This window comes from Anolis sagrei, chromosome 2 (genome assembly GCF_037176765.1).
Source record: "Anolis sagrei isolate rAnoSag1 chromosome 2, rAnoSag1.mat, whole genome shotgun sequence".
Classification (NCBI taxonomy): Eukaryota; Metazoa; Chordata; class Lepidosauria; order Squamata; family Dactyloidae; genus Anolis; species Anolis sagrei.
In genome coordinates, this window is record NC_090022.1 from 7,452,476 (window position 1) to 7,475,076 (window position 22,601).

The window sequence follows — 22,601 nt, forward strand, 5'->3', positions numbered from 1 at the left end:
GTTTTGTAGCAGGTTTCCTATGAGGCGGGTGAGGTGGTCGTCCTTTGTGATATTATACATTTTTCTCAGGAGGAGGCGGTGGTTCACAGTCTCATAGCCTGCTGACAGTGGTGTAGGGCGCAGACACCCCGTGATAATGCGGCATGTCTCATTAAGAGCCACATCCACTGTTTTAGTGTGGTGAGATGTGTTCCACACTGGGCATGCGTACTCAGCAGCAGAGTAGCATTGCGCAAGGGCAGATGTCTCCACTGTGTCTGGTTGTGATCCCCAGGTTGTTTGAGGATGCCTGATATAGACAGACAGGATGAGATAGTGGCAGACCAAATGAATGCACCATAGGGCAGAAAACACAGCCCTGATGGTCACAGCCCAGCCCATAAGGAGTGGAGAGTAATATTCTGGCAGAGGTGTGTGTGTGTGTGCCTTGCTTTGAGACTGAGGGACTCCCCTGATGGCTAGCATGAGGCGAAACCACAGGCCTGAAGGCCATGGCCAGCTCTTGTTTACCAGTCATGGGAGGGCCAAGGGGCGGGGTCCCAAGAGGGAGGGGGAGAGGGAGGGGGCGTGTCTGGGAAAGAGAGCCCCCCCCATCACCACCACCACCAGCAGCAGCAGATTTCCTGGCAGAAGGGCTGCAGACACAAAGAGGCAACAGCTGATCTCTCTTCTCTTCTTCTCTTCTCTCTTCTCTTCCCTCTCAAAGCCATGCGGTGAGTTCTCCTTTTCCCCATTTTCAGTTTTTCGGGGGAAGCCTCAGATCTCCATTTTTTGGGGGAAACCTCAGATCTCCAGTTTTTCAGGGAAGCCTCAGACCTGGAGGTGAAGGGGAGGGAAGGCTGCCTCTGGGGAGAAGAAAGAGGGAGGGGGAAACAAAGCCCCACTGGGAAACATGGGGCAGGGCTCTGGACTACAACTCCCAGCAAGCTCAGGACACGAGAAAGGCCAGAGGGGTGGGGGTGGGCTCTGCAATTGGCTCTCCCTCCCTCCCAGTTGGGCCCTTCCTTGCTCTCCTTTTTGGGGGGCCCCTCCCCTTCACTTCCCTCTCAGCCTGGCCCCCTTGGAGATGAAAAAGGGGGGCTCTCAGGCTCCAAAGCAATGCTGCTCAACCTCCCCAATGCTTTCACCCCTTAGTACAGTTCCTCATGTTGTGGTGACCCCCAACCATCACATTATTTTCCTTGCTACTTCATAACTCTGAATTTGCTACTGTTGTGAATTGTAATGTAACTATCTGATATGCAGGATGTATTTGCATTCACTGGACCAAAATTTGGCACAAATACTCAATATCCCCAAATTTGTTATTGATTTTTGTCATTTGGGAGTCGTAGTTGCTGGGATTTATAGTTCAGCTACAATCAAAGAGCATTCTGAACACCACTAACGATGGAATTGAACCAAATTTGGCATGCAGGACTCCCATGACCAACAGAAAACACTAGAAGGGCTTGGTGGACATTGGCCTTGAGTTTTGGAGTTTTTTGATGTATTTTTAAAGAGTTGGCAATGAGAGCATTTTACGTTCCTCTATGGGGCATCTGCCCCACAGAATGAATGCACTTTGGGGCCACTTGGACTGCATTGTCTGAATGGTCTGCCCTCCTGGGAGACAAAGTTTGGTGAGGCACCTTGGCAGAGAAGGCAAAGGACTTTGCGACACTACAACTCCCAGAATTCCTCTCAGCTTCAGAACTGTATACACAGGAAAACAAGGGAAGTGGGGCTGAAGGGGAAGGGGAAGGGAAAGCAATGCAGGTGGATTCCCATAGTGTCACTTTATGAAGTTTGCTCTTCATGAAGCCATAGAGTGGCAACACAAAAATGGATTAAACAGACCCCTTATCTCTTTTTTTTTTTCATGTCAGTAGCGACTTGAGAAACTGCAAGTTACATCTAGTGTGAGAGAATTGGCTGTCTGCAAGGATGTTGCCCATGGGACGGCTGGATGTTTTGATGTGGGAGGGTTTTTTCATGTCCTTGCATGGGGAGCTGGAGCTGACAGATGGGAGCTCACCCCACTCCCTAGATTTGAACCAACCACCTTTCTGTCAGCAATCCTTCTGGCACAAGAGTTTAACCCATTGTGCAACTGAGACTCCCCCTTATCTCTAGAGCAGTGGTTCTCAACCTGTGGGTCCCCAGGTGTTTTGGCCTACAACTCCCAGAAATCCCAGCCAGTTTACCAGCTGTTAGGATTTCTGGGAGTTGAAGGCCAAAAACATCTGGGGACCCCAGGTTGAGAACCACTGCTCTAGAGGGTAGTAGATCATTAACCTGGCCTTCACCTCCCCTTTGTCTTGCATAGCCTTTGCTTCATGACATCTTCAGATGGAGAAGGGAAGAGGTTCTTCCATCCCGATGGAACTCAGAGTGAAGATGGAGGAGTCAATCCAGACCAACCCTGAAGGAGGAGGCGAGCCCAATGAAATGTGGGGCAGGAGAAGTGTTGGGTTCCCAGGCAGAATGGGTCAGGATGCCCTGGAGGAGATGGAGTTCAGCACAGACCTTCAGGGCCAACGTTTCCGGCGCTTCCGCTTCCAGGAGGCCCTGGGGCCCCGAGAGGTTTGCAGCCGCCTCCACTCTCTCTGCCGCCTGTGGCTGAAGCCCGAGCAACACTCCAAGGCGGAGATGCTGGACCTGGTGATCCTGGAGCAGTTCCTGGCCATCCTTCCTGCAGAGATGGAGCGCTGGGTGAGGGAATGTGGGGCAGAGACCAGTTCCCAGGCCGTGGCCTTGGCGGAAGGCTTCCTCCTGAGTCGGGCCCAAGAGGAGAAGGTGTTACAAGAAGAGCGGCAGGAGAGAGAGGTCCTTCAGGCCCAGGAGGCCCCATCAGGCACCATCCAGGCCCTCCCTTCTGGGTGGATCAAGCTGGAGGAGGAGGAGGACACAACTGTTGCTCCACCAGGTCAGAAGCTTTTTCCTTAGTCCCTCAGTCTCATGGGTCCTGTAAATATAAGCTCTTTGTTTATATCGCCAGTAAAACTTGTTTTTAATAGCTTGATTGTTAGACTGTTTCTAAGAATAGTTATTGTCAGAATAGCATTGGTAGTCCACACAATTTATTTTTTTTGGCGTCTCAACAGCGACTTGAAAAACTTCAAGTTGCTTCTGGTGTGAGAGAATTGGCCGTCTGCAAGGACGTTGCCCAGGGGATGCCCAGGTGATTTGATGTTTTTATCATCCTTATGGGAGGCTTCTCTCGTGTCCCTGTATGAGGAGCTGGAGCTGATAGAGGGAGCTCACCCGCCTCTCCCCAGATTCGAACCTGAGACCTGTCGGTCTTCAGTCCTGCCGGCACAGGGGTTCGACCCACTGCGCCACCGGGAAGCTCCATAGTCCACACAATGTCTCAACCCCTTTTACTCTCAGTGTGATAAAAACTCAAATATACACATGAATCTTCTGCTTTAAGGAGAAACAAAAATATAGTTCTATTTACTGCAGATCAAAAACATAAAGCAAAACAGAAGAATTGTTCTTAGCAATATACAACAAACAATACCTCCGGTGAGTCTTCTTTACACGACGAGTCTTCTTTACACGACGATATGTAAACACATAGCAAAATAATGCTGGCTCTATACTATATTTTCAGTAGAATGTTTGTATCTTGCTATAGATGAGCAGTTTCCTTGGCACTCCAAATGGATTCAGCTTCAGGACACTGCATAACCACTCCCAAGAACAGCCAAAGGTTTCTTCAACCCAAACAAGCCATCAAACTAAGCTAAATGCAAAGTTCAAAACTTGTAAACCTAGTGCCTTTTACCCTCCCCATTTTGTATTCAATCTGTACCTAAATAACTTTGTGTCTGTTAGGATGTGGGGGAAGCAGGGAAGTCTGACTTGGCCACGGTAGTCCACGCTCTGGTTACATCCCGTCTTGACTACTGCAACGCTCTCTACGTGGGGTTGCCTTTGAAGACGGCTCGGAAGCTCCAATTAGTCCAACGGGCGGCAGCCATGATACTAACCGGAGCGGGGCGCAGGGAGCATACAACTCCTCTGCTGTACCAGCTCCACTGGCTGCCGATTCGCTACCGGGCCCAATTCAAAGTGCTGGCGCTGGCCTTTAAAGCCCTAAACGGTTCTGGCCCAACTTATCTATCCGAACGTATCTCGGCCTATCAGCCCACCAGGACCCTAAGATCTTCGTGGGAGGCCCTGCTCTCTATCCCGCCTGCTTCACAGGTGCGGCTGGCAGGAACGAGAGACAGGGCCTTTTCTGTGGTGGCCCCTCGGCTTTGGAATGCCCTCCCTATAGAGGTGAGATCAGCCCCTTTGCTGATGGTATTTCGAGAAAGGTTGAAGACATGGATGTTTAAACAAGCATTCGATTAATCTGGTGCAACGAAACTAATGAATAAAGGTTTGGTTAATCACAGACGACGAAATTGAATTGCGATTACAATTAAGAGATGCATTGGATTGTTATTGGTGGCCCAATAATATTGTGTATTGTGTATGTGTTTTTATGCTTTTTAATGGAATATTGCTGCTTGTCGTTGTGTTGTAAACCGCGTTGAGTCGCCGATTTAGGCTGAAAAACGGCGGTATATAAGCACAGTAATAATAATAATAATAAATAGAAGGGCTGAAACACTATGGAGAGAGAGTTGGGGAGTGGGAGGGGGAAGAAGAGAAGGGGTCTACATTGTTAATTGCAGCAATAATATGCTTCATGCTTATGTCTATGTTTGATGTTTTTATAGTTTTAACGGTTTTTATCTACAGTTATTTGTTATTGATTTAGATATGTGATTTTTTTTATATATGTGTGAGGTATTTAATTTGCCATTTATTATGTTGTAAACCGCTTTGAGTCCACCCAGGGGTGAGAAAAGTGGTATAGAAATGTAGATAATAATAATAATAATAATAATAATAATAATAATAATAATAGGCTGAAACAGATACACCTAATTAACTTATGGTAACTTTGACAGAAAAGGTTCTGATCCTCCCTGTTACTTAGCCTGTTGTAAACCTCTAGTAGCAACAGTTATTAGAATAACTAGATGCATTATGGTATTGTATGAAACTAGCTGCATTGAATGAATGCTTATGCCAGATAAAACATTGTCAGTTAATTTTCTCTTTCCTTCCTTTCTTTGGTATTTCACAGGGGAGGAACCAAGGATGCCGGGAAGCTGCAATACTTTGTCTCTTTGTGAAGCAGGAGAAATGGCCTCAAAGGAACAGGATCAGGTAAAAAGATGGAAGTAGAAATGAAGTGGAGATAATTCTGGAATTGTCCATGACCACGTCATGTGTCAGGAAAGGTTCTTTCATTAGTTTGTTTTCTGCTTCTGCCCAAGTTTCCTTTTAAGTGATCTCAAGATGCTGTTCTCTGAGGCCAGTACTTTCCAGTTTGGACTGAATCTCCTATTCAGACCTTCATTAGACCAACCTAGTTGTATGTTATGGAAGAACCACAAGGGAGGTGACTTCTCGGAAGGTGCTCTCAGGATGCAGAACTCCCTTCCCAAAGGAGACTTCTGTGTGTCCATCCACCTGCCCCTTGGGCTTCTTTCTCCTAATAGAAGGGTTTTCTGTTTCAGCAGGCCTTGGAGAAGATATGGTTTGGTTGGAACAGGGCTCATAGAACACATAGGATCCTCTATCTTTTGCTGTATTGGGATTTTACCATTTGTTCTGGTTTTAAGTTTTGATAGCTCCAAACACTTCTGGATTTTGTGAATCTATATAAATAAAAATGTAATGTTCATTTGTGGGATTAACACAACTCAAAATCCACTAGACGAATTGACACCAAATTTGGACGCAATATACCTATCAGGCCAATGAGAGACCATGACATAAAAATACTGAAAAGCAGAACAGAAGGGGCTTAAAAAGCCAAAAAAGTAAAAAGATGCTACATCGCATGGGCAAAAACAACTCCCCCCCCCCCGGCAAACAAACACACAATAGCCTATCCACACTCTCTTCCAGACTACTGCTCCCAGCATCCCCTAGACCAGGCCCTTTAGGAGAGGGGGATGCTCCAAATGCACTGCTTCCAAGCTGCAAGCTTTCTTCTCCTTGGATTTCTTTGAGAGCATCCCAATCTCTGCATATTTCCAATTTCCTATTCCTGGACAGCAACTCCCAGCAATCCTCCAGATAGATAGTTTAGATAGTGAGAGGCAGGTAGGTAGATAGATTGATCAGGAGGACTGCTGGGAGTTGCAGTTCAAGAATAGTTCAGTTTGCTACCGGGCACAATTCAAAGTGCTGGCTTTGGCCTATAAAGCCCTAAACGGCCCCGGCCCAAATTACCTGTCCTAACGCATCTCTCCCTATGAACCATCGCGGAGATTAAGATCCTCCGGGGAGGCCCTGCTTTCCGTCCCGCCATTGTCACAGGCACGATTGGTGGGGACGAGTGACAGGGCCTTCTCGGTGATCGCTCCCCGGCTATGGAACTCCCTTCCTGGTGAGATCAGGTTGGCCCCCTCTCTCCTGTCCTTTAGAAGGATGGTAAAAACTTGGCTGCGGGACCAAGCTTTCGGGACAGGGCAATAAAGCAGCAATAGGAAAGATTACTAAGGCCACTTAGATTTGACGTGGATGACTAGGACGGTTTTAAATGGTGTATTTTAATATTTTGATAAATGTTTTTAATGTTTATGTATATAAGAATTTGTGTCCCGGCATTGTTTGCCGTATATATGCTCCGCCCTGAGTCCCCTTCGGGGTGAGAAGGGCGGAATATAAAAATTTTAAATAAATAAATAAATAAGAATAGGTAGAGAAGGAAGAAAGGCAAAAAAGAGGAAGGGAAAGAAAAGGGAAAGAAGGGAAGAGGAAGAGAAGGGAAAGAAGGAAAGAAAAAAGGGAAGGAAGGAGAGAAAGAAAGGAGTGGCGGGTACAGCTAGTGTTTAACTAAATCTGTTTTACTCTGTTGTAAACTGTCTTAATTCCCAACTGGTGGAAAATATACCTCGTAGTGGAATAAACACTGCTGATCTGCATGTCTTCTTTCAGGTGACTTTTGAGGATGTGTCTGTACATTTCAGTGAGGAAGAGTGGGTTCTGCTGGATCCAGATCAACAGGCCCTGCAATGGGAGGTCATGGGAGAGAATTATAAGACGTTGGCCTCTTTCGGTAAGGATCCCTCTGAGTGTTGTTTAACAGAATATGAAAATTTAATTGGAAAATTAAAGTTATTATTTCATGATGAAAAAGTCTTTGAAAGTGAAGAATCATAGTGAAATTTTGAAGGGAGTATGAATAAAAGGAGCCCCCAGTGGCGCAGTGGGTTAAAGCGCTGAGCTGCTGAGCTTGTTGACCGAAAGGTCACAGGTTTGATTCCGGGGAGCGGCGTGAGCTTCCGCTGTCAGCCCTAGCTTCTGCCAACCTAGCAGTTCGAAAACATGCAAATGTGAGTAGATCAATAGGTACCGCTCCGGCGGGAAGGTAACGGCGCTCCATGCAGTCATGCTGGCCACATGACCTTGGAGGTGTCTACGGACAGCGCTGGCTCTTCGGCTTAGAAATGGAGATGAGCACCACACCCCAGAGTCAGACATGACTGGACTTAATGTCAGGGGACTACCTTTACCTATGAATAAAAGGATTGAGATTAGGGTGGTTTGGGATGCTGGCTAGTTGATTGATTTCAAGATTCTGTTTTCTCATGCCTTCTTGTTATGAATAACTTTCCCACACTGGAAAAGAATATCCCACTGCTGACACCAACTTGTCATGAATGACTTTTCAATAACTTTAAAGCATAGGTTATTTTTATTGCAATTTCCAGTGTGAGAGGGTACATCAGGTTACAGAAAAACATTTAGACAAATAACATTGTTAAGGAAACACTTATCTCAGTCATGCATTAGACATACAGACATACAGATTCTATGCGACTACTTTGGATTTACAATTACATGGCTAACCAACAAACAAAGGAGAATTACATTTTCACTCAACATTCACACCACATGTGCACGCATTCATCCACAGGCATTCAAATATGACCATATCCTTTTCTCCCTCCTTGGAGAAGCACCTGTTAGGCCAGACACTGCTTTCCTGCAGTCTGTCAATATACAGTTCCAAAACTTCCATAACGCCATAACTTCAAAATGCCGAAACTTCTTCCCTAAGAGCAATGCTAAGGACCAGATCTCTATTTTCCATACATCAGAACGTGACTCCCTGCACAAAATCCAAGACTTCAAAAGCGCACTTCTTCCTCTTCCCTTGACAAAGAAGCCCCAAAGTGTCCAGAATCATGCTTTCCCGTAGCATATCTGACACTCCCCAAATACACCATCTCTCTCCTTCCCATGGAGCAGAGCATAGCGGGTGAACCAGACTCCTCAGGTCTGCCACACTTTGAGCATTATTAGACTGAGTCTTTTATAGGAATATTCTTTTGATGCAGTCCCAAAGTTGTAAATGAATGATAGACTTCTTCCATCCTGGCTCCATCTCAGTTTCCTGACCAGATGTTGACACTTCTTGACTGGTGCTCACAAACACAAGGCTTGTGTTTACTTCCTTCTTAACACTGTAAACATTTCTGCACCAGTTGCACTGTAAACATGTGCACCAGTTGCGCCCGTACCTCGGGAAGTCTGATCTGGCCACAGTGGTCCACGCTCTTGTTACATCCCAAATAGACTACTGCAACGCACTCTTCGCGGGGTTGCCCTTGAAGACTGTTTGGAAACTTCAACTGGTCCAACGAGTGGCAGCCAGATTGCTTACCGGAGCGACATACAGGGAACACACCACCCCCTTGTTGTGTCCGCTCCACTGGCTGCCGATTCAGTTCAGAGCACAATTCAAGGTGCTGGTTTTGACCTACAAAACCCTTTACGGTTCCGGTCCAGTGTATCTGTCCAAACGTATCTCCCTCTACGTCCCATCCCAGAATTTGAGATCATCTGGGGAGGCCCTGCTCTCGACCCCACCGCTATCACAAGCGAGGCTGGTGGGGACGAGGAGCAGGGCCTTCTCAGTGGTGGCCCCCCACCTGTGGAACTCACTCCCGGGGGAAATCAGGGCTTCAACATCCCTCCTTGCCTTCAGGAGGAAGGTAAAGACGTGGCTATGGGACCAGGCCTTTGGGCATCCTGACAATTAGATTTGGAAACCAGATGGATAGGACCGACAATGTGTGGAAAGTAGAACCTAAGCTATGAGTCTGTTAAGCGCTGACCAGCAATGAGGTTTGTATTGCTTTTATTGTTTTAATTGCTTTTACGGGTTTTATGGTTGTTTTGCCGATAATAATTATTGCTTATGTTAATTGTCATCGCTATAATTGCTGTCGTTAACTGATGTTGTGTTTTTGCTGTCATGTAATGTGGGCATTGAATTGTGCCTTGCTTGTGTAAGCCACCCCAAGTCCCCCCCCGGGGTGAGAAGACGGGGTATAAGCGACCGTAATAAATAAATAAATAAATAATAAATTCTGTTATCACTGTCCCGTTCCTATCAGAGTTTACTTTTTCAGCTATCGTTAGCAACTTTTAATTACAGTCCAGCAAGCAGGTTTAGTCATTGCAGGCCTTAATATTTTACTAGTGTTTCCAAAATTATTAGCTCCATCCATACAACCTTCCATTCTTCCATCCATTCCCACACATCATTATATCAAATCCACATTGATCAAATCTGCAGTGCTATTTTTGTGACATTCTTACTGTTTCTCTTTTCTTCAAGGTGATGCTGGAAAAGAGAGTGAAAATGGGGGAGCATCATGTAAAGTGTGGTTGAAAAGATATAAAGAGGGAGAAGAGGGAAACCTGGAAATGGGAACAGAAGAATATAGAAGGAAGGAGTGTTGTGCTGATATGAAGGAAATCAGAAACCAAGAAACAGTAAATGAAAGCAGGGCGATCAGGAACTGTCTTGCCTTTGATAGTAGCTTCTTGCAGGAGGACTCATGCCTGAATGGTGATATCACCATCCAAATAGAGAAAGGACAACCCAAATTCCAGAAATTGGAAGAGAGCTTGGACTCTAGTATACACCTCACAAACTATGAAAATCCACAAATTGTGGATAAACCACATAAATGCCCGGAGTGTGGGAAATGCTTCCATCAAAAAGGAGCCCTAAGCAGACACCAGATAATTCACACGGGAGAGAAGCCATACAAATGCCCAGAGTGTGGGAAATGCTTTCATCGGAAAGAAGCCCTAAGCAGACACGAAAAAATACACACAGGAGAAAAACCATATAAATGCCTGGAGTGTGGAAAGGGCTATATTGACAAGAGAAGTTTCATTGGGCATGAAATGAACCACAGGGGAGAGGCACCCTATAAGTGCCTGGAGTGTGGCAAGGGCTTCATCCACAAGAGAGGTCTCTTCATGCACGAGATGAATCACCGAGGAGATAAACCCTATCGTTGCCTAAAATGTGGGAAGAGCTATAACTGCCAATACGTCCTCAAAAATCACCAGAACACTCACGTAGAAGAAAAGCCACACACGTGCCTGGAATGTGGGAAGAGTTTCAGTTGGAAAGGAAGCCTCAAGGACCACCAAAGACTCCACATGGGAGAGAAGCCATATAAATGCCTGACGTGTGGTAAGGCCTTTACTCAGAGGAAATATCTCATTGGACATGAAATGCACCACAGAGGAGAGAAACCCTAAATGTTTGGAATGTGGGAAGAGTTTTAGGGTTCAAATCAGGTCTCAAAAGTCATCAGGATGGAAAGCATGCACATGCCAAGAGTGTGGGGAGAGTTCAAAATAGTCACACAATGAAGAAGACACATCTAGTCTTTGTATTGATTCCCTCGTGTTCAGTGTAAAACAGTTGAGTCAAGATATCTTGGGTCTTCTTTTGGCACACTTTAAGGCAGAGTTTCTCAACCTTCCTAATGCCGCAACCCCTTAACACAGTTCCTCATGTTGTGGTGACACCCAACCATAAAATTATTTTTGTTGCTACTTCAAAACAGTAATTTTGCTGGGTTGTTGTAAGTTTTTCGGGCTGTATGGCCATGTTCCAGAAGCATTCTCTCCTAATGTTTTGCCTGCATCTATGGCAGGCATCCTCAGAAGTGGTGAGGATGCCAGCCATAGATGCAGGTGAAACGTCAGGAGAGAATGCTTCTGGAACATGGCCATACATGGCAGAAATCACTGGGTTGTTGTAAGTTTTTCAGGCTGTATGGCCATGTTGTAGAAGCATTCTCTCATGATGTTTCACCTGCATCTATGGCAGGCATCCTCAGAAGTAGTGAGGATACCTGCCATAGATGCAGGCAAAACGTCAGGAGAGAATGCTTCTGGAACATGGCCATACATGGCAGGAATCACTGGGTTGTTGTAAGTTTTTCAGGCTGTATGGCCATGTTCCAGAAGCATTCTCTCCTAATGTTTCGCCTGCATCTATGGCAGGCATCCTCAGAGGTTGTGTGGATGCCTGCCATAGATGCAGGCAAAACGTCAGGAGATAATGCTTCTGGAACATGGCCATATAGCCCGAAAAAACCTACAACAACCCAGTGATTCCTGCCATGAAAGCCTTTGGCCAATGTAATTTTGCTACTGTTATGAATCGTAATGTAAGTATCTGATATGCAGGATTGTCACATTGCCAGGGCTCAGTTTGATATAAAACGGTGTAATTAAAACAGCACTTACTTTCTGGCTGTTTTAAAATACTAAAATATAAAACATAAAGATAGCACTCAGCCACAGAATAAACAAAAACTGATAGCAAAAGCTGCACCGTAGTCAAAGGGTCCAGTCCAGTGGTCAAACGCCGAGAGTTCAATAAACAAAGTCCAGGGGTCAAGAGTCTATACCGTAGTCCAAAGCCAGCCCAAAGGTTCAAGGTTCCAAGATTACAGGAGACAGGTCAGGATACCGAAAATCCAACAGACCTGGGGGAAAAACCAGCAGCATCCACCACCAAAATATAACAATATTTTTCTCCCAAAGATCATTTCCAAGGCTTGCTCCTTATATCCAGAAACACCCAGCTGCAACCTATCTCTTGCATACCTCCACCCTTAATTGCTTTCACCCATGAACTCTTACTTACAGATTACTCAACCCTTTAGAACTAATACTTACATTAACCCTTCCATCACCAAGTACCATCAACTGCAGAACATATGACAAGGATGTATTTTCATTCACTGGACCAAATTTGAATACTGGTGGGGTTGGGGAGGGATTCATTTTGTCATTTGGGAGTTGTAGTTGCTGGGATGTATAGTTTGCCTACAATCAAAGAGCATCCTGAACTCCACCAATGATGGAATTGAACCAAATTTGGCACACAGAACTCCCATGACGAGCAGAAAATACTGGAAGGGTTTGGTGGGCATTGACCTTGAGTTTGGGAGTTGTAGTTCACCTATGTCCAGAGAGCACTGTGGACTCAAACAATGATGGATCCTGGACCAAACTTGGCATGGATGCTCAATATGCCCAAATGTGAGCACTGGTGGAGTTTTGGGAAAATAGACCTTGACATTTGGGAGTTGTAGTTGCTGGGATTTATGGTTCACCTACAATCAAAGAGAATTTTGAACCCCACCAATGACAGAATTGGGCCAAACTTCCCACACAAGGACCCTCATGCCTTGAAGGGACTCGCTGGCATGAGCCTCCCTCCAGCCTCATGTGCTCTCCCTTACGTGTGCACCAAGCATGCCTGCTCTCCCCTCCCCACTTGGAGTCTCAAAAACAGCTCTCCTCTTGGCGGAGAGGCTGGAGGACCACAGTAGAGGAAGGCTTTTGGTAGGAGGATTCGCTCACCGTCTGTTTCCAAAAAGGACAGGCAGAGAGATCTCTCAGTCTTTTCTGCCAAAGGGGTTCCCACGACAATGTGTTTTTAGATGGTCTTTGGTGATCCCTCTGAAACACCCTTGTGACCCCCCCACCACCACCAAGGGTCCTAACCCCCTGGTTGAGAAACGCTACTTTAAGGAATAGTATTGACTTTGTGGAATTGTCAGTGACTCACCAGCTAATATGATGTGGTATCCACACTATTTTCTTCCTTTTTAGATGTCAGCTCAACTCTTTGGTGCTTGTTTTGGTATGTACACTGAAATTTGCTCAGTTTCTTCTACCCTTTTGCAGATTTGGGCAGAGAAATAAAGGTATTTTACAGCCTTGTGGTGTAATGATTTGAGCATGGCCCTACTTGGCCCTGGAAGCCCACCAGTTGGCCGTGAGCAGGTTGTATTCTGTCACCTTGAAGGTCAAGGTGAACCTTCTCTTGAATAGCATGGAGTAGCCATGAAGTTTGCCAAGTCGATCAGTGAGGGTATCTGCAAAGAGGTAGCCTGGCCTCTGTTGCCTGGAGGCACCCTCTGCGTATACATTCCACTTGCCTCACTGTCAACAGAATCATAGAATCTAATAAGAGTTGGAAGAGACCTCATGGGCCATCCAGTCCAACCCTATTCTGCCAAGAAGCAGGAATACTGCATTCAAAGCACCCCTGACAAGATGGCCATCCAGCCTCTGTTTAAAAGCCTCCAAAGAAGGGGCCTCCACCACACTCCGGGGCAGAGAACTTATGAGGATGCCAGACATAGATGCAGGTGAAACGTCAGGAGAGAGTGCTGCTGAAATATGGCCATGCAGCCTGGAAAACTCACTTCTACAGATGCAGGCAAAACTTCAGGAAAGAATGCTACTGGAACATGGCCATGACAGCCCTGAAAACTCACAGCCACCCAGTTCGCCTGCTTGGTTTCTGGGAGGATTAAAACCAACCCAGAAGGATTCTATCAGAGAAGGGAATAAGTAAATAAATAGGTTCTTGTGGGTTTTTTCGGGCTATAGGGCCATGTTCTAGAGGCATTTCTCCTGACGTTTCACCTGCATCTATGGCAAGCATCCTCAGAGGTAGTGAGGTCTGTTGGAAATAGGACAATGGGTTTATATATCTGTGGAATGGCTAGGGTGGGGCAAGGAGCTCTTCCTTGCTAGAGCTAGGTGTGAATGTTTCAACCTTCATTAGCATTTGAAGGCCTGCCTGAGCCTGGGAAAATCTCCTGCTGAGAGGTGTTAGCTGTGCCTGGTTGTTTCCTCTCTGCTTCATTAGCATTTGAAGGCCTGCCTGAGCCTGGGAAATCTCCTGTTGAGAGGTGTTAGCTGTGCCTGGTTGTTTCCTCTCTGCTTCATTAGCATTTGAAGGCCTGCCTGAGCCTGGGAAATCTCCTGTTGAGAGGTGTTAAGCTGTGCCTTGTTGTTTCCTCACTGCTGTTTTTGCTGATGTAATTTTAAGAGTTTTTTAATACTGGTAGCCAGATTTTGTTCATTTTCATGGTCTCTTCCTTTCTGTTGAAATTGTCCACATGCTTGTGGATTTCAGTGGCTTCTTTGTGTAGTCTGACATGGTGGTTGTTGGTGTGGTCCAGCATTTCTGTGTTCTCAAATAAAATGCTGTGTCCAGGCTGGTTCATCAGGTGCTCTGCTATGGCTGACTTCTCTGGTTGAGTTAGTCTGCAGTGCCTTTTATGTTCCTTGATTCGTGTTTGGGCAATGCTGCTGTGTTTGGTGGTCCCTATGTAGACTTGTCCACAGCTGCATAGGGACCACCAAACGCAGCAAGGCCCAAACACGAATCAAGGAACATGAAATGCACTGCAGACTAACTCAACCAGAGAAGTCAGCCATAGCAGAGCACCTGAGGAACCAGCCTGGACACAGCATATCATTTGAGAACACGGAAATGCTGGACCACTCCAACAACCACCATGTCAGACTACACAGAGAAGACATTGAAATCCACAAGCATGTGGACAATTTCAACAGAAAGGAAGAAACCATGAAAATGGACAAAATCTGGCTACCAGTATTAAAAAACTCTAAAATTACAACAGCAAAAACAACAGAGAGGAAACAACCAGGCACAGCTTAACACCTCTCAGCAGGAGATTTCCCAGGCTCAGGCAGGCCTTCAAATGCTAATGAAGCAGAGAGGAAACAACCAGGCACAGCTAACACCTCTCAGCAGGAAATTTTCCCAGGCTCAGGCAGGCCTTCAAATGCTAATGAAGCAGAGAGGAAACAACCAGGCACAGCTAACACCTCTCAACAGGAGATTTCCCAGGCTCAGGCAGGCCTTCAAATGCTAATGAAGCAGAGAGGAAACAACCAGGCACAGCTAACACCTCTCAACAGGAGATTTCCCAGGCTCAGGCAGGCCTTCAAATGCTAATGAAGCAGAGAGGAAACAACCAGGCACAGCTAACACCTCTCAACAGGAGATTTCCCAGGCTCAGGCAGGCCTTCAAATGCTAATGAAGCAGAGAGGAAACAACCAGGCACAGCTAACACCTCTCAACAGGAGATTTCCCAGGCTCAGGCAGGCCTTCAAATGCTAATGAAGCAGAGAGGAAACAACCAGGCACAGCTTAACACCTCTCAGCAGGAGATTTTTCCCAGGCTCAGGCAGGCCTTCAAATGCTAATGAAGGTTGAAACATTCACACCTAGCTCTAGCAAGGAAGAGCTCTTTGCCCCACCCCAGCCATTCCACAGATATATAAACCTATTGTCCTATTTCCAACAGACCTCACTACCTCTGAGGATGCTTGCCATAGATGCAGGCGAAACGTCAGGAGAAATGCCTCTAGAACATGGCCCTATAGCCCGAAAAAACCCACAAGAACCTAGTGATTCCAGCCATGAAAGCCTTCGACAATACAGTAAATAAATAAAAAAGGCGGGCTTTAGGACCCCGCATCGTCCTCTCCTCAGCAGCGGGCCCTTCCCTTCATTCATTCCTTCTGGCCAGAGGCTCCTCCCCTTCCTTTTTTCCTGGCTGCCATGGAGATGAGGCTTCCTGGAGAGGCAGGAAGTGGAGTTTACAAGGCCCCTCCCCTTCCGGCCAGTGCATTGCTGGGAGAGGAGGGTGAGTGGAGGTCCTCCAAGCTGGTCCTCTGGGCATGTTGGGATGTGTTTGGGGTTAGGAGGGGCTCCATTGGAAGGGGATTGGGAAAAGGAGGGCAGGAGGGTGGGAATGAATGGGGCAAAACAGGCTTGGGCCTTCCCTCCAGGTGTTTTGGATTCCAACTCCCACAATTCCTAACAGCCGGTAGGCTGTTAGGAATTGTGGGAGTTGGAGTCCAAAGCACCTGGAGGGAAGGCCCAAGTTGGCCCAGGCCTGCCTTAGAGTCAGAATACATCCTTATATAGCCAAAAGACATCCCTATAAATTTGGAATGAAAACAGTAGGGAAGTCAAGGCATGAAATCCCACTGGGTGACCCTGAGCAAGCCCCAGAAGCCCCTCTGTTAAGGACACCATATGGGAGCCAAGTCTAAAAACAATAACAATAGGAAGGTAAAGGTAAAGGTTTCCCCCTGACATTAAGTCCAGTCGTGTCCGACTCTGGGGGGGTGATGCTATTGTCCTCCCAACCCTGCTCTATGCCTGTGAGACGTGGACTGTCTACAGACGTCACATGCAACTCCTGGAACGACTCCATCAGCACTGCCTCCGGAAAATCCTGCAAATCTCTTGGGAAGACAAGCGGACAAACGTCAGCGTGCTGGAAGAAGCAAAGACCACCAGCATTGAAGCGATGGTCCTCCGCCACCAACTCCGCTGGACCGGCCATGTTGTCCGGATGCCCGACCACCGTCTCCCAAAGCAGCTGCTCTACTCTGAACTCAAGAACGGAAAACGGAATGAGATTTAGGAAAAGAGATTTAAAGATGGGCTCAAAGCCAACCTCAAAAACTCTGGCATGGACACTGAGAACTTGGAAGCCCTGGCCCTTGACCGCTCCAGCTGGAGGTCAGCTGTGACCAGCAGTGCTGCAGAATTTGAGGAGGCACGAGTGGAGGGTGAAAAAGAGAAACGTGCCAAGAGGAAGGCGCGTCAAGCCAACCCCGGCCGAGACCGCCTTCCACCTGGAAACCAATGCCCTCACTGCGGAAGAAGATGCAGAACAAGAATAGGGCTCCACAGCCACATACGGACCCACAAGAATATTGGAAGACATCCTCGGAAAGCGAGGGATCGCCTAAGTAAAAAGTAAGAAAAAAGAAGATGCTCACCTCCATTTCTAACCTGAAGAGCCGGCATTGTCCGTAGACATCTCCAAGGTCATGTGGCCAGCATGACAGAAGTAACGTGCAGTTTCTCAAGTCGCTCCTGACACACACACAAAAAATTATAACCATATAAAATATACAATCATTTATTTATTTGCAGTATTTATATACCGCCTTCTCAACCCCGAAGGGAGGAGCCCCCAGTGGCGCAGGGGGTTAAAGCCCTGTGCTGGCAGGACTGAAGACCGACAGGCCGCAGGTTCGAATTCCGGGAGAGCCATTCAGCAGTGGAACTCTCTGCCCCGGAGTGTGGTGGAGGCTCCTTCTTTGGAAGCTTTTAAACAGAGGCTGGATGGCCATCTGTCAGGGGTGATTTGAATGCAATATTCCTGCTTCTTGGCAGAATGGGGTTGGACTGGATGGCCCATGAGGTCTCTTCCAACTCTTTGATTCTATGAGAGGCGGATGAGCTCCCTCTATCGGCTCCAGCTCCTCATGCGGGGACATGAGAGAAGCCTCCCACAAGGATGATAAGACATCAAAAATCATCCGGGCGTCCCCTGGGCAACGTCCTTGCAGACGGCCAATTCTCTCACAACAGGAGTGGTTGCTCCTGACACGACAAAAAAAAAACCCCGAAGGGGACTCAGGGTGGTTCACAGTGTTGGCAGCAACTCAATGCGATCGATAAAAAAAGTATAAAACATCTAAAATGACCCTCCCCTGATTAAACATTAAACATTAAGCACATCATATAAAATAGCCTCACATATCAAACAAAGACATGGCCATTCTCCGTAAACAGTCCTGGGCCGTTGCACTTTCAATTAAATATTCCTACGATGGGCCGAATGCTTGGTTCCACAGCCAGGTCTTTAGCTGTCTCCTCAAGGTCAGGAGGGAGGGGTCCGATCTGATCTCACTCGGAAGGGAGTTCCACAGCCGTGGGGCCACCACCGAGAAGGAAGGCTTTGTCCCTCGTCTCCACCAGCCGTACCTGTGAGGCCGGTGGGGCTGAGAGCAAGACTTCCCCGGAAGATCTTAATCTACGAACTGAGCAAGGAGTTTTTCCAGAGGGTTTAAAAGATGGTATCTCCGCTGCTGAAGAAACCAGACTTAGATCGTTCTGTTCCCTCTAGCTACCGCCCAGTCTCAAACCTTCAGTTTCTGGGCAAGGTGGTTGAGAGGGCAGCAGCAGAACAGTTGCAGCAGTTCCTAAATGACACAGCCGGGCTCGATCCCTTCCAGTTTGACTTCCGTAGGGGGCACGGGATGGAGACTGTGCTAGTTGCCATCACAGATCAGCATCGCTGCCAGATGGATCAAGGCGGATCAGCGCTGCTTGTGTTATTGGACCTCACAGCAGCATTTGACACGGTCGATCACAATCTATTGACCCACCGCCTAGCCATGACTGGGGTTAGGGGGATACCCCTTAAATGGGTGCCCTCCTTTCTCCAGAATCGGGGACAGCGTGTGGTGAGGGGAGGGATGGTTTCCGAAAGGTCTCCGCTAACTTGTGGGGTCCTGCAGGGAGCTATTCTCTCTCCTCTATTATTTAACATCTATATTCGGCCGCTTGCCCAACTGGTGCGGAGCTTTGGGCTTGAGTGCCACCAGTACGCTGATGACACTGAGCTCATTCTGAGGATGGAGGGCCGGCCGGACTCTGTACCCGAAAATTTCCATCAGTGCCTTGAGGCCGTTACTGGATGGTTGCGTGCCAGCAGGTTGAGAGTGAATCCAGCGAAGACGGAGATCCTTTGGCTGGGCCGTCCGGGTGGGAGGGAGGTACAGCTGCCTACCCTGGATGGCGAGACACTACGTCCGTCACCTTCTGTAAAAAGCCTTGGTGTCTTATTGGACCCTTGCTCACAATGGAGGCCCAGGTCTCTGCTGTGAGCAGATCTGCATTTTTCCACCTACGGCAGGTTAGGCGACTGGCTCCCTTCCTATCTAGGAATGACCTGGCTACGGTGATCCAGGCGACGGTCATCTCAAGGCTTGACTACTGTAACGCCCTCTACATTAGCCTTCCTTTGTCAGTGATCCGGAAACTGAAGCTGATGCAAAATGCGGCGGCTCGTCTTCTCGCTGGGGTGCCGGCGAGGTGTCATATCACCCCAATTCTACAACAGCTGCACTGGCTACTGATTGAGTACCGGATTACTTTCAAGGTGCTGGTACTAACCTTTAAGGCCTTATATGGTCTGGGGCCAGTGTACCTGAGGGCTCGCTTATCCCCCTACCAACCCCAGAGATTACTTCAGTCCGAAGACCAAAATTTGCTTGAAATCCCCAACATCCGGACTTATCATCTGTCCTCTACTAGGCAGAGAGCCTTCTTGATTGTGGCCCCTTATTTATGGAATGCCTTGCCAGTTGAAACCCGGACCATCCGAGAGCTACTTTTCGGAAAGCCTGTAAAACCTTTCTTTTCCGACAAGCTTCCGATGGGTGAATAACTTGGGACTATGTCTGTTCTCGTTTATATTGTATTTTAAAGTTGGTTGTATTGTTTTAATTTACTGCTGTAAACCGCTTCGAGCCAAATTGGGAGTGGCGGTATACAAGTCAAATAAATAAATAAATAAATAAATAAATAGAGGGAGATACATTTGGACAGGTAAGTTGGACCAAAGCTGTTTCAGGCTTTATAGGCTAAAGCCGGCACTTTGAAATGTGCTCAGTAGCTAATAGGCAGCCAGTGGAGTTGCCGCAACAGAAGGGTTGTATGCTCCTTGTGCTATGCCCCAGTTAACAACATGGCTGCAGCGCATTAGACTATTTGCAGCTTTTGAACAGTCTTCGGAGGCAGCCCCACGTAGAGCGCGTTGCAGTAGTCTAAACGAGATGTAACAAGAGTGTGGACTACTGTGGCCAAATCAGATTCTCCCAGCAACTTGGGCCTTCCCTCCAGGTGTTCTGGACTCCAACTCCCAAGGTACAGGCACATTTGGTGCAAAAGTCTTAGTTGTGCGAATGCTCAGTTAAATACCATTAAAACAAATTCAGAGTTAAAAACCACATAAGACGAAAACTAGCATTAGAATAATAGAGTTGGAAGAGACCACATGGTCCACCTAGTCCAACCCCTGCCATACAGGAAAAGCACAATCAAAGCACCCCAGACAGATGGCCATCTAGCCTTTGTTTAAAAGCCTCCAAAGAAGGAGCTTCCACCACACTCCGGGGCAGCAAGTTCCACATGAATGACAACTCTTACGGTCAGGAAGTTCTTCCTAATGTTCAGGTGGAATCCCTTTCCTGTAGTTTGAATTTTTGGTTTATTGCTTGTTGTTTTTTTATTATTGCTTGTTGTTTTTGATGTGTTGTTGGGCTTGGCCTCATGTAAGCTGCACAGAGTCCCTTGGGGAGATGGTGGCGGGGTATAAATAAAGGATTATTATTATTATTATTATCCATATTAGAATATCAAGAATATAAAACAAGAGAAACTTTTCAGTGCACTAAAAAAGCACACTAGTAAAATAATGTATTTATTTATGGTATTTGTATACCGCTTTTCTCACCCCGAGGGGGACTCAAAGCGGTTTGTAATGGCAAACATAAGTAATGGCAAAATGCAATGCCAGTGCAAACAATTACAATTAGACATAAATCAAGTTAAAAACAATACATCCACAAGCAATAAAACAATAAAACAGTCTCATCCATCAAATCGCCGTTCCAGTCATTGTCTTTCTGAAATGCTGCATACATTTACTTCTACTGCCCGAAGGCCTGGTCTCAAAACCATGATTTTAATTTTTTTCCCCTAATGTATTCCCCAAAGCCTTCTGGAAGAAGAAGTTGGCTAGCTTCTCTAGCAAGGGAGTTCCCTATGAGGGAGCAGCCACAGGCAAGGCCCTTTCTTGCATTCCCACAAGGGCGATGAGATAGAGAGAAGTCCCTCCCCCAAATATCCACAGGTGTATAGACATTCCACAGGCACATAGACACTCCACTTGCCTCAACCCAAACAGACCTTGGAAGATGCCGGCCACAGATGCAGGCGAAACGTCAGGAGAGAATGCTACTGGAACATGGCCACTCAAAACTCAAGCAAATCAATGTTTTTTTCTCTTTCTGTCTCTTGACTCTTGGACTTTGTCTCCTGTACAGAGAAACAGGCCAGCTTCTGGCTTAAATTGGATGGTTAAGCATCTTGCTACCTCAAGGAAAGCTTCATAATTGGTTCTTCAGGGAGGCTTTGCTACCTCAGCTATGCAGCAGATTACTCTTCTGTCTCCAGGAATGCAGTAAGTTCTAGCTCTCAATCCAAACATCTCTTCACGGAATGGGGTGGGTGTCGAACTTTTGTTTATCCCGGATTATATCCCGGTTTAATCTGGGTTATTTGCTAAATTAAGTTTTTGCACTGCAATCTGCTAGAGACTTTTAGTTGTGGCCAGGAACACTGAAGTAAGTGTTCCTGAGTCCTTTTTGTTGCCTTAATAAACTTTGTTTTGAGTTTATCCCTGTGTCTGGCTCTTTAAAGGCATCTGGATCGCGACATCCCACCCTGGGCATTATTCCACAGATATATAAACCCCACTTGCCCCGTTTCCAACAGACCTCACAACCTCTGGGCATGCCTGCCAAAGATGTGGGTGAAATGTCATGAAAGAATGCTTCCAGAACATGGCCAGACAGCCTGGAAAACTCACAGCAACCAGGGTTTTAGTTCTGTATTTTGAGAATAAGTAAGTGCCACATTCCACATTCTGTATCCAGTGTAAAAGGGAAAATCCCTTCTACACTGGATACAACTCCTAATTTCTCTGTGAGTCACAGTGATTTTATTCTGTTCAGAAACAAAAGAGTCCGTTTCCAGCTGGAATTTGGTCCTTTACCTAAGGTTCATAGTTGGTTCTTCATATAACATCTTACTTTCTTTGTAGGGTTTGGCAATTCCCAGTCATGTGGCCAGTCTTCTGCCTGCGAGCGAACGTGGCAGAACAGAAAAGAACGACTACGTCTGACCTGGTTCTTGTTTCAAAGCAACACTCATCGATGGAAAAGGAAGAATTAAGGAAAGGTTGCCCTCCTGTTGAGGGGGAGAGCAGAGGAGCTGGGCAGAAGGACCAAGGAAAGGAAGGGCTTGATTCAGAGTTACAGCGCCAGCACTTCAGAAGTTACCACTATGAAGACGCTCAGGGGCCCCGAGAGGTTTGTAGCCGCCTCCACTCTCTCTGCCGCCTGTGGCTGAAGCCTGAGGAACATACAAAGGCGGAGATGCTGGACCTGGTGATTCTTGAGCAGTTCCTGAGCATCCTGCCCCCAGAGATGGAGCGCTGGGTCAGGGAATGTGGGGCAGAGACCAGCTCCCAGGCTGTGGCCTTGGCTGAAGGATTCCTCCTGAGTCGGGCCCAAGAGGAGAAGGCGTTACAAGAAGAGCGGCAGGAGAGAGAGGTCCTTCAGGCCCAGGAGGACCCACCAGGCACCAACCAGGCCTTCCCTTCCAGGTGGATCAAGCTGGAGGAGGAGGAGGACACAAGAGCTGCTCCACCAGGTGAGAGGTCTTTTGCTTGGTCCTTGCTCTCAAGGTTCCTCCAAATGTCAGGTCTTCTGTTGTGTCCCCAAAATA

General features: G+C 47.0%; 1 pseudogene; it reads left to right on the top strand.

Moving 5' to 3' along the window:
• The window catches only part of LOC132765296 (zinc finger protein 208-like), a 42,339-nt pseudogene that overhangs the window by 12,844 nt on the left and 6,894 nt on the right, over positions 1–22,601 (top strand).